Source organism: Ascaphus truei, chromosome 4 (assembly GCF_040206685.1).
Source record: "Ascaphus truei isolate aAscTru1 chromosome 4, aAscTru1.hap1, whole genome shotgun sequence".
NCBI lineage: Eukaryota > Metazoa > Chordata > Amphibia > Anura > Ascaphidae > Ascaphus > Ascaphus truei.
In genome coordinates, this window is record NC_134486.1 from 191,910,645 (window position 1) to 191,931,051 (window position 20,407).

Here is a 20,407-nt window from a genome sequence, read left to right on the forward strand (position 1 = left end):
ATGCCGAGTCGCAGACAACAGTGTCCACGCGGCTGTAATCTCGCACGGGGCAGCAATTCTGGTTACATCTGTAACTTGCTTTGCTATTCTGCAAACTGTCTTTTTCCTGCTCATACTGATAACTGTTAAAAAAAAAATTGGAGGGAAAATTGGCAGGGAAATGAGGCATGTTACATTGTCCTTGACTTCCTTTCGCTGAGGGATTTTTTTTAGGAAAGCAATATACATTTTGCAGCTAATAATGAGAGAGTCTCTCACAATAATAGAGATAATTGTCCAGTATGCTCATGTATTGTGCCATGTTAACATAATATTGTGTCAAACGGGCCTTTCTTTTCTTCTTGTGCCAATATTTACAATCATTAATCAGCCATCACGTGCACCCAAAATAGTAAAACCTGCAATGGGTATATTTTAACAATGAAAGTTAGGCTGCGATTATAGTGCCGGCGACGGCTACAGCGACGTCGCAGCAAAACAAATGCATTGAAACAGTCGTGTGCGCTTATAGTAAGCGCAACGTGACGGAGCGACAGATTGGTTGCAATCGCTGGAAGTCATCTCTATTTTATTTTCTAGCGACCGTCGCCTGACCATTGCTGGCACTATAAGCGTAGCTTTAATTGTCGCAATAAGACATATTTTTGTTTCAAGGGGGCTCTTCCTAGTGCGAAAGTGAACTAAGTATAGTGGCATGTGTAAGAAGTTAAATAAATTGATAGGAATTGATACCTGCTATAAAAAAAAAAGTATTTAAATTTTTAAACATTTCTGTATTTCTTGTATTTCAATGGTATCTAGATAGTAAGCTCTTGAGAGCAGGGCCCTCATTTCCTTATGTATCTGTTTGTGCATGTTTATCCTTATTTGTATGTAATGATCAAATCTCCATACCCCTTTTGAATCACTCTGCGGAATATGTTGGCGCTTTACAAATAAACAATAATAATACTAAGTAAAAGCTTTGGTGAGGTTTTACAATTTTTATCTAATGTGATATGGTGATAAGACTGTCAGTCCCCAAAATGTTGTTAACAAAGTAATTATGATGCCATCATTAGTTTAACTGACAAACTTAGGCAACTGCTACACTTGAATTAAGTGTTCCAAGAGAAATGCCAAAAATCATCTCACAATACAAATATGTAAAATAGTTACTTTAAGGAGTACTGAATAATTTCGAAGGAAACCAATTACACTATGTTTCTTAATGGGTTTTTTTGGCTGCAATATAAAAGAGAAAAATATGGAATGTATGGTAACATTTCCATGTTTTCTTTATACACTCTTGGTTTAATCAATCATTTTAAGCCTTTCTGTTTCTAACATAGCCTTTCAACAGTTTCTTAAGATGCATTCTTTTTTTTGCCATTGGCAGACAATTTTCAGGACTTCATAAACAGGACTAATGAATGATGGTTGTTTTAATTAGCCATATGTTAATAGTTTACAATAAAGGCTGCAGAACTTCTTTTGTCATCGGAAAACAGCTGTTTTGTGCAACATTCTGCTACAAAAATATCTGAAATCAATTTATGGGATTGTGATACATTTCAAGGCCGGTTGATTAAACATTACCTTATAGTGCTCTAGTGGAAGCCTACATAATGCAAATACAGACAAAGTTGTAACTACAGTAGAATGGCTTCATTTGCTAAAGGTGCACTACCCCTGGCATAAAATCACCTATTTAACCCATTCAGTCCCAGAAGGTGGACCAAGTCCCCTCTAGCATTTCCTGATCATGTGATCGCTTCTCAAGGATCACATGTTCTGAACGTCATTTCAGTGACGTCAATGGGAGGTTCCTGGTTTCCAGGCTTAGATCTCGCGGGATTTCACCCTACCTACTATAAAGCTGTTACTCCCTTCCCCTGCCATCATTTGGTGCCGGCAGTGGGAGGGGAAAAGAAGGGAGGAAACAAATTCACTGAATGGAGAACTTTGGATAGAACAGGTGATTGGGGGAGGGAAAGATGAGTGTGTACATTTAATGGGACGGCATAGAGGGAAACAGAGGCTTCCAGAGACAGTGACACGTGACAAGTGACAGTGATATGCTGCAGAGAGGCAGGGAGGAAGAGAGATACATGAAGAAATATAATTATTAATTAAGTTATCTATATATATATGTATTACTAGCTGAGAGACCCGGCATTGTCCGGGATGTGAATCCCTAATAATTGTTTTGTGGGGGGGGGGGGGGTGAATCTTTGTGGTTGGTTGAATCTTGGGTTGGGGTGAATCTTGGGTGGGTGGGTGCGGGGGTGAATCTTGGGTGGGGGGGGTGAATCTTGGGTGGGTGGGGGGGGGTGAATCTTGGGGGGGGGAATCTTGGGGGGGGGGTGAATCTTGGGGAGGGGTGAATATTTGGGGGGTGAATCTTTTTGGGGGGTGAATCTTTTGAGGGGTGAATCTTGGGTGGGTAGGTGGGGTGAATCTTGGGTGGGTGGGGGCCTGTGAACCTTGGGTGGTGTATCTTGGGTGGGTCGGGGTGAATCTTGGGTGGGTGTGTGGGGGGGTGAATCTTGAATGGGAGTGAATCTTGGGTGGGGGGGTGAATCTTGGGTGGGGGGGTGAATCTTGGGTGGGTGGTTGTGAATCTTGGGTGGGGGTGTGTGAATCTTGGGTGGGGGGTGGGGGTGGTGAGGTGGGGGGGGGGGTGAGTCCCCCCCCCCGTTCCAGGCAATCGGTTCCCTCCCTCTGTCCCCAGTGGGTGTCAGCAGCGGAGGGTGTGAGTGAGGGGGGGTGTGTGACCGGACAGTGTATGGTGAGCAGGCGGGTGACTGCACCGGGCGGTGTTGGTGAAGGGTCAGAGTTGGGGGGTTTAGTGTGGGGGGGGTGTTGTGGGGGGGGGGGCACGTGGCAGAGCACGGTACCTGAGGTGGTGTCTAGTCCACAGGGGAGGTGAGAGCAGGCGGTGAGGCAGTGATTGTTCTGAGTGTGGCAGTTGGGTTTGTTAGGTCAGCGAACCACGCAGGCCAATGAGAGGCGTGCGGGGGCAGGACCGGGCTACGGACCAATCAGATTAGCCTGACGGTGAGTGACAGACCAACGGACCAATCAGATTGCCCATAAGCACAGCAAACATACAACGTTTTCAGCAAACAAACAATGTTTTCATTTTTATAGATATAGATTAAATGTTAATTCCATTTAAAGTGTAATTAGGCTGAGACAAGCCACCCACCATGTAACTTGGCTAAGACCAGTCAATCAACTCCAGCCCAGACTAATTCTATTTGGGTTTGGTATCTGGGACTGGGTAAAATATTATTATTTTTAATGACCATATGACCTGTCTCCTATATACTACAGTATATATGTATACTTTTTACCAGTCAATCATTTTCAGTTGCTAACACAAGTGTGTGTGTGTGTGTGTGTGTGTGTGTGTGTGTGTGTGTGTGTGTGTGTGTGTGTGTGTGTGTGTGTGTGTGTGTGTGTGTGTGTGTGTGTGTGTGTGTGTGGTGAATTAATGCTGCACTAAAATTTACTATTGGGTGTCAAAAAACTTAATATCAATATCAATATTGTAGACATGTGCCATATCTGGCAAGAGAAAACACTGAAAACGTGTGTATTACTCCATGAGGACGTCTCAGATGAAGGGAGTATGCCCAAACAGTGATCAACTATAATTGGGGAAATAGTGGCAGCATATGCATCTGCGTGGACATCTCAGCTGATAGCGCTCATCTCACCAGCGCATATATACCGGTATATATATATATATATATATATATATATATATATATATATATATACACAACAAAAAGAACAGAAAGTGCACGGCCCATAGCATAAAATCTATGACATTTATTGACAAAGGATAAAGGGTTTCGAGGAAACAGGCTCACTCACAAGGAAAGCATATATATAGACAGTTGTGAACACATATAGTAACCGCCTCATCGGGTTGGTAAGCCGCCGGCAGCGAAAATCAGGGTCCTCAAATGTTCTCACACAGTTCAGGGAAGACCTGGGTGCTTGGCTTGAAAGTCCCAGCATACACAGCAAGCTCAATTGAGTATGCAATGCTGATAGCCTCCTGCAGCATTGGAGACGCGATCCGGCCACAATTCATTGTCCCCCAGTGATGACGCAATGACGCTGCAAACGTCCTGACGCGTTTCGTCACGTGGAGTGACTTTTTCAAAGGATAACACTAACTAGCTGTATGGAGCTTTAAATAGCACACGGGTTGCTAGGATACCTGTTCTAGACCCTCCCATTCAATCAGTCAATGTTAATATATTCAATATTGAGCCATAAGACAAAATAAGAAGGGAAATAGACCACTTAAACTATTTAAAATTAGAAATAATTAAATATAATTAAATAATTAAACATACATAGACAATAATTAAATTAATAAATCAATTCAACAAAACAGACAATGTCGAAATGCAAAAACAAATTCCTAAAGCACATATTAATAACACATTCTAGGGACTAATATTATATATCAGATAGATATATAAAAAATAAAAATAAGATAAAAAAATAAGAAAAGCTACAAAGACAATGCTAACAATACTGATGATAGATAACAAAATCAATCCTGGTACATGCTCATATCAAGAAAATAATATCTAGCTTAGTACATATATACATTTATATATATAGTATTAATCCACTCTTTCCTGCAAAAGAAAAAAGAAGGGACACATATACAACATAAATATACAATATAGATATATACATTATTGATCTACATGTACACTCATAGATGGTCACAAGAGTGAATAAAGATTATGAATTCATTTGGACATGGGTGGCACACAGGTTGGCAAAGATGTTACAGTTACCACAAAGACCCGTATACCACCCGACCTCCACACCAGGGGTGGAGAATGAAAGAGAGAGCAGAGGAACAGAGCCTGACAGGCCACAGGACAAGGAGTAACTCAATATACAGGGAGAGAATGAAAACGTCTAGACGATAGTACTAACGTCGATAGACTCAATGAACCCACCAGGTGCTATAGTGGCCAGCTGGTAAATCCAATAAGTCTCACATTTACAGAGTGTTTTAAATCGGTCACCCCCCCAATGTATGTGGTGATATGTACTCTAAACCCTGAATTTTGAGTGTGGCAGGATCTTTTTTATGCACCAATTCAAAATGCCTATATATATTATGACTAGTCAGACCATTAATGATATTTCTACGGTGCTCAAGAAACCTTGCACAAAGTGGCCTCGTAGTGCGACCAACATATTGTTGGCCGCAACTGCAGTATAGTAAGTATATAACATACATATTAAGGCAATTGATGGTTCCCTGAACCCTATGTATGCTCCCCTTTGTGAATGACACAAACTGATTGGACACCACTAGATGCCCATGAATTCCAGATGTCTTAACAGTAGATGCCGTATCACTCGTAACCCTACTAGGTGCCAATACATTTTTTATATTACGTGCTTTCCGAAATACCATTGGCACCTTACCCGGTAAATCAGACCTCAAATGGGGATCATATATATATATATATATATATATATAAAAATATATATATATATATATATATATATATATAATGCAATACAGTGCATATATATAATGCAATATATAATGCAATATGTAGGTACGTAAAGCATAGAGAAATGTAGATTTCACCATCTGTGAAAAACAGCTAAATACTGTGGTTCATCAATCTTGAAATAAAATACAACATTTATTGAAAAACATCAACATTCCAGTGTTTTATCATACACTTTCCACCTTCATCAGAACTCAATAACCTTAGACGACTTACATAGTAAACTGTTAATTCTCTCTACCTTCCCCACTATCCTCTGTCTATTCACATTTTTCATCTCTCCTTCCCTCCCCCTTTGCCTGTGCCCAGACCCTGCTAAACTATTTACATACCTCTATCCTAGCTATTTCTTCCACCCCAATAAAAAACAGCCCCACAAATCAATCTCTCTCTCTCTCTCTCTCTCTCTCTCTCTCTCTCTCTCTCTCTCTCTCTCTCTCTCTCTCTCTCTCTCTCTCTCTCTCTCTCTCTCTCTCTCTCTCTCTCTCTCTCTCTCTCTCTCTCTCCTGCTCTCGCCCAAGCCTCCCTGACCCTGCATTCCTCCCTGCTAAGGGTGTTATCCCATCTAACTCAATATATATTCATCGTCTCCCTTCCTTCTCTCTTCTCTTTTTCCTTCTCCTGTGCCCTGACCAAGAAGGCCCTGGTTGTACATAACCTCTTCTACTCTAACTCTCTTCATCTCTTTGCTCTAACAGAAACCTGGCTCTCACAACATGACTTCTGTGACGTTTATTGTCTCCTACGGTGGTCCCTTTCTCTCACACTCCACACACCAATGGCCGTGGTGGAGTGTAGATCTCTTGCTCTCTTACTGCTGCCAATATCAGTTCTGCCCTATGCATCCATCTGTTTCTTTCTCTTCCTTTGAGGTTCACACTGTCCAGCATTTTACTCGCTCTCTGTACATGGCAGTCATCTACAGACCGCTTACTTCAATATCCTCTACCTCCACCTTTTTTTCTGACTTAATCCTGGCTTTCCTTTTTTCCCTTCTCTGAGTCTCCCTATGATTTAACTGGGGGACCTCAACTGTCATACTAATGATCCCTCAGTCTCCTGGGCATCTCACCTTCTCTCTTTAACCTCCTGCACCAATTCCAGCACCCACAAGGATGGTCACTATTTAGACCTGGTCTTTACTAAAATCTGTTGTCTTTCTGATTTCTCTATCTCCCCCCTTACGCTCTCTGACCATCACCTCTTATCATTCACAACCACTCATTCCCCTTAACCCCCTCTGACCTGTTCTACTTACTACTCTCAAGATCTTCGCTCCATTGGGCTCTCTGCTCTGGCATCTACCATGAACGCTAACCTCTCCTCTCCTAACGCTAACCTAACCTCTCCTCTCTCTACTTCCTCTGAACCTGACATTCTTGCCAACTATTACAACTCCATCCTCTCATCCTGTCTTTATCTTTATGCCCCTTTTCAGCTCAGGCACAAACACCATTCATTCGTACTTGCACTCTCACCTCTAAACGCCTATGAAGAAACCAACCAACAACTACTTTCCTCACTATTTTCTCTGCATTTGACTCCCTACTCCAACTTTCTCCTCCCACTTCTCATCCTTCCTTCACTTCCCATAAAGACTTTGCCAACTACTTTTCTCTCTTTTTTTCTTCTGCCTCTACCACATGCCTTCTCAATCCCATCCCCTCATACCTTATCAAAACTCTTACTCCTGTCTTAGTGTCCACTCTCACCCATATCTTAAATTCCTCCTCTGGCACTTTCCCCTTAACCTTTAAACATGTGGTGGTCATACCTATTCTCAAAAACACTCTACACACCGTACTTATTTACCACCTTACTACTAACCTCCTGTCTTTTGCCACTAAACTGCTAGAATGTCTCAGGTTCTCCAGTATGCTCAACTTTCTTATTTCCCATGCTCTCTTGGACCTTTTACACTGCCTGTCTTAACTCTCTACACCAGTGTAAAGTACAGGTGACTTGTGTATGTGAAAGGGGTTAAAACATCCAGCTATCTAGCTGACTCACTTAACTCCCCGCAGGGCACTTAAACATTTGCAATATTTCCCCAAAACCCATTACACTACGTCTCAATTTCGCTTCCACCACCAAGAATAATTTAAGGATTTACCCTCAATAGTTCCTGGCTCACTGTAAAAAAAAGATGTAATTAACAAAAAAAACAATGTAGCAATCTCTTCAAAAAGGTACAAGATTCAAATAGAGCACACAGACAATATTTATTACATTTTAGATGTACAGTGGCGGCCGCCTTCAGCCTTGTGCGGCCGTTTCAACGCGATTTTTAAAACCGCAGGCAGCTGCGGCATGTTCCGGCCGTTTTAGGCGCCACGGGCGGTTTCATTGTTTAGCACTATTAGCGCTGTCTAGCCATGAATGTGGCTGAACGCGGCAAAGTGCGTGACATACGGAAAACATCCCCGAAAAAATTCGGGGATGTAGGAGAATAAAAGGGGCCGCAACAGTAATATACAAAAAGTGGTACAGTGCTTGTTTACAGAAAAGGAATGTTACAAAGACATACACTGGCGACACACTTTATTCGAGCTTGGCTAGTCCCACGAATTCGGGTATACCCGGGTGTATTGAGGTTTGTGACTGTTTTCTGCCCGAGTGCATTGAGGTATTTTCCAAGCAGGGATTGAAGCATTTTATTCCCGCTGGCTGCAATAATGCACAGTATATATATATATACTGCATTACAATTCATGAATTTATGCCATCTGGTAGACACGCGAAGCATTGCAGCCTATTAAATCCTAATCATTATCATTTAACAGATCAGCCGCCCATCAGCCAGGCATGAACCCAGGCTGGGAAGGCAAATGCAACGGGGCTTGTCAGAGGTGAGGAGTGGCGCATTCCAGGTATCTGCCAGGTACATACCGGGTATTTGCTCGAATAAAGTGTGTCGGTGCAGTACCATGTATTAATTCAGACAGTTTAATAAGATAACACGGTATAAAAAAGATAACCTATATGTTAGCAACTAACAATATCAGTTCCCTACAAAGAGGTCTTGGAGTTGAAGATATGAGATTTCACGTGTTATCGGTATAACACTCTTCTATGTTGAATTCTAGTTTTGATACCCAAATGCATGGTTTTTATGCTCCAAACTTTGCCCCTGTTATGAGGACAAACCAACCTTTTGTGGCTGTGTCTTATCTCCCACTCATCAATCTTTTGTGACATATACAGATGAGCCAATGAGTATTCTAAAACTTGCCTTAAACTAGCCAGGTACATGCTGTGTACATGCTGGGTACATTTCAGTGACATTTCTGCAGAGGCTAATGGCCCATCGGATTAACACAGCAGGGGATCCTGGCAGTCCCATTCAGTTTGAATGGGACTGCCAGGGACCCCCGCTGTTAATCCGATGGGCCATTAGTCTGTCTGCAGAAATGTGTGAAATGTTGCAGCATGCACCCAGCATATACCCAGCATGTACCCAGCATGTACCTGGGTCTTTTTGGAGATTGCCCCAGGTTTGTTTTAGAATAATCGTCGGCACTACAGTAAGTCTGGGAGAGGGAATTATTTTTAAACTCAAATGAGTCTGAGAGCATAAAATAACCTATAACTCTCTCCCTGTAACCCCTTGTATAATGCTACCCTCATTGTTGCATTCGTACTCAACTTTTAGTCTTGAGGGAAGGAACAAAATATCTGACCACAGGCACCCTATCATATTTGGTATTGTTTCACATGCATCATTTTTCCCGCCCCAAGTCTATATTTTTTTTATACTTGTGAACTGCATTAGATTTTAATTACATTACATTTCTTTTAAATCTGTAAGGAAATGGAAAGTGCCCTTTCTGTCACCTCTTCTGCCAGTCAGGGGGGTCTCAGGAATGTATACAATGACTTTTGAAGATACAATATCATATTGGGTCACCAGTCACTGCTATTATAAACATATTGTTTTATTGGCCCATTACTGCCAAGACCAGCTTAACCCAGGTGATCTCACAAGAGACATAGAAAAATAGGTATTTTTACACTGAACTCCTTGGTTGCTATAATGTTACCACAACTGAACATGTTAAAGGTATTAAAGTGGCAACTACTATAACATGTTTATAAATAATAACTTATTGTATCATTCAACCAGTTACACTAAATCATTCCCTTTAGTTTACTTGTTGACTAGGTATATAGGTGATCAGAGTGAGATATACCACCTTGCTATCTGACCTGACTCCTGCTCTCTATGTACTTAACTCAACTGTATTTGTTAAAATCATTTGCAGATGCGATAACAGTTAACACCCAGTAATATCACATCATAAAATGGAGATGTTACAGAAAGTAAAACACCGATTGAATTCTAGCTTGCCATTGGAGTTAATATTGAAAAACTATTTCAAAGTGCTTACCATCTAATAATTCACTATGATTTAATCCCCTAAATATATCAAAGCCATTAGTACCCGTTGGAGTTAAATGGAAATGCACCTTTAAATTACTATGTAAAATACTGCAATCTACCTGTCCGAAAATATGAACATTTTAAGATGTCAGAACAAAACATTTCACATTTTTATATTTGGACTTTGCTTGGAAGAAGGGACATTTTAGGAGTTAGATTTACATATTAAAGTGTAGTGCACATTTTTGCTTGTGCTGGAACAACTGCATAATGGAATCATCAACCAATTTCTACATTGTATTTGAGTAGAAAATCCCAAATGTGTATGTATGTTTTACTACTGTTCTGACACTGTTTACCATTGATTGCCAACATTTGTTGTTAGAGAGCCTTCATTTCCTTACCGCAAATCAGCATCAACTCTTCTCTCTATGGATTCTTAATTATAAAAGGATGTTTCCACTCAGCATCGAAATAAACCTTGAACATTTATATCCTACTAGCTGAGAGACCCGGCGCTGCCCGGGACCAAAACCTCCCGCTCCTTCCTCTCGCCACCCCCCCCCCTGTTTCCCCCCCTCCCCCCGTTCCCCTCGTCTCCCTCCGCCTTCCCCCACCCATGCGCAGCTGTCATCCTTCCCCCCCTCTGAGCAGGTCTGCCCCCCCCCCAGTGCTGCTCCGGTCCTCCCACCCCCGCGCAGCACACAGTGCCACACACACCGTGAGACACACACAGTGCCACACACAGAAACCCAGTGAGACACACACACACAGTGTCAGACACATACACACACACACACACACATACACACACATACACACACACAGTGTCACACACATACACACCACACACACACACAGTGTCCCACACACAGTGTCACACACACACACAGTGTCACACACCAACACACACACACACACACACACACACACACACACACACACACACACACACACAGTGTCACACACACACACACACACACACACACACACACACACACACACACACACACACACACACACACACACACACACACACACACACACACACACACACACACACACACACACACACACAAACACACACACACACACACACATACAAACATACTCACACACACACACACACACAAATATCCTCGGGCACCAACAACAACTGCAGTGAGGACCCACCCCTTCCCCCACCAGCGGACACCAGCCACCTCCGTCCAGTCTCCGAGCTCCCACCGGTCCAGAAGGCGCCTCTCTCCTGTCCGGGCGCTCTGACCGGTCGGACCCGGGTGTGGGGGCGGAGCATGCAGCGCAGGCCGCCGAGCACACGGCAACCCGGAGCGGGCGCGAGCCGGCGTCGGGAGGAGGCTGAAGTGCCCGATGAACGGGAGCAGCCGCAGGCTGGAGCCGCAGCGTGCGCGCACCGCCAGGCCGCTGGACAACGGAGCACACGTGCAACGCGCATGTGACAGGGGGGCACCGGGGAAAGGGGTGGGGGGCACCGGGGAAAGGGGTGGGGGGCAGGGTCTGGGGTGGACCAACACAGGGGGCAGTGGGGGGGGGGGTGACACCCGGGGGGCATGGGGGGTGTGCTACCCAGGGGGGGCAGGTGGAGGTGATACCCAGGGGCAGGGGGACTCAGCGGGAGACAGGGACACAGAGTGGTGTGACCGGGGGGAGGGGGGGTGGTGGTGGGGGAGAGGTGAGGCTGGCACCGAGGAGCGGCAGGTGGTAGTGGTGTGACCGGAGGGGGGTTGGTGGTGGGGGAGAGGTGAGGCCAGCACCGAGGAGTGGCAGGTGGTAGTGGTGTGACCGGAGAGAGGGGGGTTTGTGGTGGGGGAGAGGTGAGGCCGGCGCTGAGGAGCGGCGGGTGTTAGTGGTGTGAATGTTCCTGCTAAGTGAGGTTCCAAATCCAAGTGAGGGCAAGAGGTGCAATGTGAGGGGTGGGATGAGGGGGGCGGGGGGTGCATCCGTGGCCAATGACACAGGGGGAACACAGGGCCAATCACACAGGGGGAAGAAATACACACACAAACATTATTTCAGTCTTATAGATATAGATACTGAATGAAACTGGAGTGCTAGCGAAAAATAAACTGCAACACCGCACTAAACGTTTCTGTTTTCACTAGAGTGTTTAATAACCTTCAGCCATAAAACGAGATAGGTAACAGTCTACAATTGGATGTTGAGTAAAATCTTTTGAGGCAATAGCCAATAGCTACTTAAAAAGTACAATTAAGTTTATATACAGTCATGTGAAAAAGAAAGTACACCCTCTTTGAATTCCATGGTTTTACATATCAGGACATAATAACAATCATCTGTTCCTTAGCAGGTCTAAAAATTAGGTAAATAAAACCTCAGATGAACAACAACACATTACATATTACACCGTGTCATGATTTATTTAACCAAAATAAAGCCAAAATAGAGAAGCTATGTGTAAAAAACTAAGAACACCCTTACTGCTTCCATAGGAATTAAGATGCTAAGTATCAGACAGGTGCTGCTAATCAAATGCCCTTGATTAATTGATCATCAGTAAGTGTGACCACCTCTATAAAAGCCGAAATGTTAGCAGTTTGCTGGTCTGGAGTATTCAGGTGTGTGTTAACACAATGCCAAGGAGGAAAGACATCAGCAATGATCTTAGAGAAGCAAGTGTTGCTGCCCATCAATCTGGGAAGCGTTGTAAGCCCATTTCCAAACAATTTAAAGTCCATCATTTTACAGTGAGAAAGATTATTCAAAAGTGGAAAACATTCAAGACAGTTGCCAATCTTCCCAGGAGTGGACGTCCCAGCAAATTCACCCCAAGGTAAGACCGTGCAATGCTCAGAGAAATTGCAAAAAACCCAAGAGTTACATCTCAGACTGTACAGGCCTCAGTTAGCATGTTACATGTTAAAGTTCATGACAGTACAATTAGAAAAAGACTGAACAAGTATAGTCTGTTTTGAAGGGTTGCCAGGAGAAAGCCTCTTCTCTCTAAAAAGAACATGGCAGCACGGCTTAGGTTTGCAAAGTTGCATCTGAACAAACCACTAGATTTCTGGAACAATGTCCTTTGGACAGACGAGACCAACGTGGAGATGTTTGGCCATAATGCACAGCGCCACGTTTGGCAAAAACCAAACACAGCATATCAGCACAAACACCTCATACCAACTGTCAAGCACAGGGGGTGGAGGGGTGATGATTTGGGCTTGTTTTGCAGCCACATGACCTGGGAAGCTCGCAGTCATTGAGTCGACCATGAACTCCTCTGTATACCAAAGTATTCTAGAGTCAAATGTGAGGCCATCTGTCTGACAGCTAAAGCTTGGCCGAAATTGGGTCATGCAACAGGACAATGATCCCAAGCGCACCAGCAAATCAACAACAGAATGGCTGAAAAAGAAAAGAATCAAGGTGATGCAATGGCCCAGTCAAAGTCCAGACCTCAACCTGATTGAAATGCTGTGGCTAGACCTTAAGAGAGCAGTGCATAAACAAATGCCCACATACCTCAATGAACTGAAGCAACGTTGTAAAGAAGAGTGGGCCAAAATTCCTCCACAACGATGTGAGAGACTGATAAAGTCATATAGAAAACGATTACTTCAAGTTATTGCTGCTAAAAGTGGTTCAACAAGCTATTGAATCATAAGGTATACTTAGTTTTTCACACATGGCTTCTCCATTTTGGCTTTATTTTTGTTAAATAAATCATGACACGGTGTAATATGTCATGTGTTGTTGTTCATCTGAGGTTGTATTTACCTAATTTTAAGACCTGCTAAGGAACAGATGATTGTTATTATGTCCTGATATGTAAAACCATAGAATTCAATAAGGGTGTACTTTCTTTTCACACAACTGTAAGTATGGATATAAGAAGTGATTAATAGGACGCATCTTTGAAAGAAAATGTTGTTGTTTATAATAAGTGAGTGAATTAAAGCTAAGCTGAATGTATTTACTTGTTTTAAACAGAGGACATTGATAGCATGAAAGCCAGAGAAAAAGGACAGGGAGGAACAGAATGTTCGAACAAAGCAATATTTCTTTAAGCTGGGATGGATGGTGAAAGCCATCCACTGGGAAGAACACCTTGGGTTTTATTTTTCAAGGACCCTTCTTGAAATGTATTGTAAAGTGGCTAAGAGTTGTCAAATATACCAACTGAAAGATTTATGCTCAATACTATTGTATTTTACAGCACATTGCATTATATGTGTTTTCCTTCACATTAGAATAGTTCTCATGTTAGTGTAATTTTATAGACACCAATGGATGAAGGAATAAAAGGATAAATAATAGTAGACTAGAAGGGTTTAGTATCATTGAGATGGTGTTTATTAGCTTGTTTAATATTGCTATATAAACAAACATACAGTGTTTGAAGGGAAATATGTTCTGCCATGCATAAGAACTTTCTAAACAGTAAAAAGGAATGCAAATGTAAAATTACATGGAGAAGAAAGTTGTAAACCTATTAAAAAAACATGGGATAAATGTAATCCTTATTGAAGGTCCAGAAATGCATTGCCCTCCAATAATGATTATGCACCCTCCCTTCATCTCTCCCTCCAGCATTAAAGTAGTTAATTAAAAAGAGCTGCTTGCATAACCTTGAAAGGTCCCTTTAAAGGAATACATATTACAGAAATTGGAAAACTGGAAATGAGGCACTGAAACATTGCCAAATTATCCATTTCTTAATTGAAAGGGTCCTATATAAAGTGACTAATACAGTCTTTAATGGATGACAGTTTAGAAGGTGAAGTTGTACTAGGCATCATATATGAGATTTTCAGTAAAGGGAAAACACACATATAATACAACACCACTTCTCTCTTATGACAGTTGTTTCAGTATTGTATATAATGTACATATAAACATACATTTCCTGTGGTATTAATTGTGTGTGTAAAAAAATAAATACTGGTTTTACAATATGTGGGGGCACTGGGTGGGTTGTGCATTGGTGTTTATTAGATATTGTAATGGTTAATTGGGGGCCTGGGATGTGGGTAGTGGGGTTGTTGTGTGTGTACATTTGTTTTGTATTGTAGGTAGCGGGGTGGGTGAAGGGGGTATTAGCCCCAAGGATGGGTGTTTAGGCCTACCGGTTGCATAGCGGGTGGGTGTATTAACCGTTAAGGTAATGAAGGGGTTAAGTCCACCCGCTACCCCCCTACAAGGCCTAAACACCCACAAAGGGCCAAATACCACCTTCACCCACCCCGCTACCCACAATATGCCTGGCATGGGTGCTTAACCCCTTCATTGCCTTAGCGGTTAGTCGCTAAGGTAATGAAGTGGGCTGTAAATGTCTTTTTCATGCATCGGATTCATGCCGGGGGTCTCCAATGCTGATATTAATGGGTATCAGCTCCGGAGACCCCCGGCATCAATCTGATGCAGGAAACGTGCATTTTATTTTCTAAGTGCCATCTCGCCACTTATCCGCAGCTTCTCCCCACCCTTTGCCAACTTTTTGTGGCGGGACGATTTGGAGAATAAATCGCAATTCTAAAGTGGCGATCAGCCGCGATAAGCTGGTCGGGGCTTATAGAATTGAGCGTATTTGAAAACTGTCGATCAGTGCGGAAAAGTGGCTTATCGCCGCGCGTAAGCTTTCTTTGGCGAGAAGCTGGCGATAAGTGGCTTATCGCTGCTTACTGCATGAGGCCCTATGACGGTATAAAAATCTCTAATGGCAGCCAGACTGGAGCTAAAAAAGATACAACTAGACTGGGGAATGTCAGGCCCGAGGGCCGTATAAGGCCCTCGAAATCATTTGGTCTGGCCCTGCTAAGGCAACTGCTATAACCGAGGTCACGCTAATTTTAAAAAAAATGGCCACCGCGCGCCCGATCGGGAGGAGGGAGGAGGTGGTGTGAGGCGCCGGCAGCCCTACACGATCCCCAGAAGCCACCGTACTAGCCCCAGCAATCCCCCAGCAGCCACCGTACTTCCCCCGCACTCCCCCCGCAGCAGTCCCTACACTTCCCCCATGCTTCTCCAGCAGTTCCCCCCGCACTTACCCCACCATCCGCCCTACACGATCCCCCCAGCAGCAGCAGCAACTACCAGAGGTAGCGGGGCGGGGTTCTGTGTGCCTACATGCCTGCTGTGTACCTGCCTGTCTGTGTCTGTATGGCCCGCGAACGATGTTATAAATATCCAAATGGCCCTTGGCAGAAAAAAGGTTCCCCACCCCTGAACTAGAGGAAGTAGAGAAAGCACTAAAATGGTCCAACCAACTATATTACGATAAAGGGAATAAAGCAGACAGGATCCTGGCCAACAAGCTCAGAGGCATAAAAACCAAAACACAAATCCCCGCTATCAAATGTAAAAACAGGTCAACCACATATGACGAACAAGAAATTTCCTGCAAGTTCATTAGGTTCTACGCTGACCCATATGACCTAAAATCGGTCAGAAGGGCTCCCCCACCTATCAAACTCTGAAACCATATCAAAATACCTAGACTCTGTAATCTCCCACAGAAAACCAAAATAGAAAGAACTAACCTAAACAACAAAATAACTCAACTAGAATGAATAAAAGTGATAAAGGACCTAAAATCAGGCAAATCACCAGGACCGGGCGGCCTTTCAAACATATATTACAAAAAAATTCTCCCGCACATCACCCCTTACCTACTTGTGATGTATAACTCATTTCTAGGAGGCAAACTGATCCCAGAGAACATGGCTACAGCTAATATAGCAATCATTCATAAACTAGGCCGAGACCCCCGCCAATGCAGCAGTTACTGTCCTATATCACTATTAAACTCAGACATTAAAATACTGTATACAGCAAGATCCTATACAATAGGTTAAACCCAATATTACCAAGGCTTATAAATAGATCAGGTGGGCTTTGTCTCAGGCCGACAGGCTTCGGACAATACAAGAAAAATAGTCAATATCATAGAGCATGTCCACTCCACTAAAACAAAGACAATCCTACCAGGCCTCGACGCAGAGAAGGCTTTCGACAGAATAAAGTTGACATTCCTGGACAAGACCATGCAGTCCTTTGGTTTCTCGGGACCATTTCTAGAAGGGGTCAGAACCCTCTATCACTCCCCTAGAGCCCTAGTTAAATTACCAAGTAATATATTAGAGACAATAAATCTTAAGAATGGCACAAGGCAGGGCTGCCCCCTATCTCCCCTCCTCTTTGCACTATAAATTGAGCCTCTGGCCTCAAAAATCAGAACACATCCAGATATTCAAGGAATAAACATAGGCAACAAGAATTACAAGATATCACTGTTCGCAGATGATGTTATCCTAACCTTAGGCCTCCTACAAAAAAAATCAAGTTTAAAGGCGATCAACCCATATTAAATATCTAGGGGTCAACATCTCTAGAAACTACAAATCGCTCTATCAAAACCCCACATTATTTGACAACATTAAAAAGGACCTACGGAAGTCGAGCAAGCATTAGTTATGGATAGGTAGGATAACCTCCGTAAAAATGAATATACTCCCCAGACAGCTGTATTACTTCCAGACCCTTCCAATTCATGTACCAAAAGGGGAACTAAGAGCCCTACAGAACCAAATCTTTAAATTCATCTGGCCTGGGAAAAGACCAAGGGTGGCTAGGTCTGTGCTGATGGCCTCCAGATCAAGGGGCATGGGGGTCCCGGATATACCTCGATACTTCCATGCAGCACAACTGTGCCAAATAGTCATCTGGAACACTGACCCAGCCCAGTTCTGCTGGGTAGTGATCGAATCAAGCTACTCAGAGGACTGCCCGTTACCAATATCGCTCTGGACAACAGGGAAAAAAGACCAGGTACATAAAAAGCCAGAACTAGAACCTGTAAAATTCACAATGAAGATCTGGGCTAAAACAAAAACAAAATTTAAACTCACGTCAAACACCTCCCAGATCACCCCCCTCTTTGATAACCCAAACTTCCCACCAGGGATGAGCTCAAGCCATTTCAACCAGTTTAAGAATAAAAACATTAACAGGATATGAGACTTACTTCACAAGGGGAAACCTCTAAATCTCCAAGAGCTTAGAACCAAATATAAGCCCCAGACCTACCTCTATTCTAATTCCTACAAATTAGGCATTTATCTTGTTCATCTCTAGGAACTCAAAATTCCCAGAGCTGACCAACTTCGAGCACTTATACAAAAGGGAAAAATACCAAAAAGGACTAATAACAATGATTTACGCAGGGCTAGAATCGGCGGGGTCCACTACAGACCATAGTTATGTGACCAAATGGACCAGAGACCTGGGGCTGGAAATCGACAGGGAAGACTGGAAAGATATCTGGGATAAGGTGGCCAAAACCTCCATCTGTACGGCCACAAAAGAAAACATACAGAGGCGGCGCACTTTATTTGAACTCGGCTCGAGCCGCAAGCCGCGTGGAGTTCCGGTTTCTTCATTGTTTTCCCTCAGCGTGCCGCGTGTCATCGATGCGCGGTCACGCTTCATCGGGAGCGTGCGCGCAAGGCGTGCGTGCCCAGGGCTCCCCGAGGGAGCCCTGGGTTGCTCCTAATGTAGGGGATGGCGGTGGGGGGCTCCGGGGACCCGGCGGACCCGGAGAGGGGAGGAGGAAGCCCCGATCGGAGGACCGATCCTCCGAGGCTCCGGCGCGGGTGCGGGAGAATGCGGCGCGCGCCCGGTATCTGTCGCGGCCGAGACCGGGTAAATGTTAGAATAAACTCGGCCGCGACAGTATATAAAATAATATACCAATGGTATCTCACACCAAAGAGGCTAAAACAGATTTATCCAGAATCCTCTAACTAATGTTGGAGGGCATGTGGCCAGGTAGGTGACATCGCCCACATATGGTGGTTCTGCCCGGCAATACAAAAATACTGGAAGATGATCCAGAAGTTTATAAAAGAGACCACAGGCTTAGAAATACCCCTGTGCCCCCTGGTATACCTGCTAGCCAAACGAGTAGAGGAAATAAGCCACCCTATTAAGTGTCTGATATCATATATTCTGACAGCTGCCAGATGCATGATAGCAGGCACTTGGAAAAAACCATTGCCTCCATCCAGGGCACTGGTAACAAATAGCATTAACGAAGTGATGTTGATGGAGAGGCTCCACTGAAAAATTCCACAAAATATGGGACCCTTGGCTAGTAGCCTGATGTAAGACAATATAGATCATTTACGTAGGAGTTTGAGTAACTCGAGACCTAGGGTTGGACCTGGAAAGGAGGTAAACAGCAGAAATGAGAGAGACACAGAGACTCGCTACCCAGGGAGCCAAGCCAAAAAGGACAAGATGGTTGGTACCCAGCCCCCCGCTCTCACCCTCCTACCCTTACCCCTCCCCCCACTCCATTTTATTTTCTCTTCCTCTATCCTCTTCTCTTTTTTTATATTAAAATCTGATGTATAAATTTAAAATCAGTTTGGGTTCCACGGTTCCCTCATTTAATAACTGTATGTATTTAGAATTGTTTGAAAACACAATAAAACTTAAAAAAAAAACAATTGTGTGTCATGTGACACCTCCCTAACTCCTATTCCCACTCCTCAAATCGTACGCTGTCGAATATGGGACAAACAGATAAAAATGACGCTCTTTATAACACTTCAGTCAGGTTATATTGATACATAGCCCCAAAAATATTTATTTAATTAGAAATACAGTTTTTTTTTTACAATGTCTACACATGGCATTAAAATGTTTCTTCTCCCTTTACCTGAAATGTCCGGATCTAATAAACCAATCAGAAGAAAGGTAGTGCATTTGTAGAAAGGGAGTGTCAAGATTCCCTCTTGCAATACTCCCTGAAGACCTGTATGGGCGCACAAAGGAGTTGAGTTCTGGCCCAGGGCTGGTAAGAACTAGTATATCCCATGAGGCCAGTGGCCATCTTAGTTTAGAGCATGGGTGGTGTGCAAACTTTCTGCGCTGCGCCCCCCTGCATGCTCAGCCACAGTGCTCGCCCCCCTCACCTATGAACCGGCATCAAATGACGCAGTGGGGTCATATGACGTCACGTGACTCCGCAGCGTCATTTGACGCTGCGTTGCCATGGCGACGTGTTGCCTGAAGCAAAGTTAAGACAGTTACAGAGGCCTCACGCACTCCCCGGCATTTAATTTAAATGCTTTGGGGAAGAGCGCGGGGCATCTGTAACCGCTACACCCCTCCTGAAAAAAATCTCCCAGTTTGCACACCCCTGGTTTAGAGTATATAAACCCCACCCAGCCTCAGGGCTGTCTTAACAGCATTATAGGCCCCCGGGCAAAGCAGTGCACTGGGCCCTGCCAACTCTCCGCTACAAGTCATAATTTTTCTCCTTCTACCGAGTTAGCGGGAGATTTGAATGTTGAGTCTGGTGATCGAAAAATTAGTGTTAAATTCTGGTATGTGCATAGATTAGCATGGGGCACCTATGCTCGTGGGGCCCCCGGGCAACTGCCCAGCGTGCCCATGCGTTAAGACGACACTGCCCAGCCTGCTAGTTGTTGCT

The 20,407-nt window shown here is 43.8% G+C and overlaps 1 protein-coding gene across 7 annotated transcripts in view; it reads right to left on the reverse strand.

The window, feature by feature from the left end:
- Positions 1 to 20,407, reverse strand: part of PACRG (parkin coregulated) — a 978,203-nt gene that overhangs the window by 358,304 nt on the left and 599,492 nt on the right. The window lies entirely within an intron of this gene.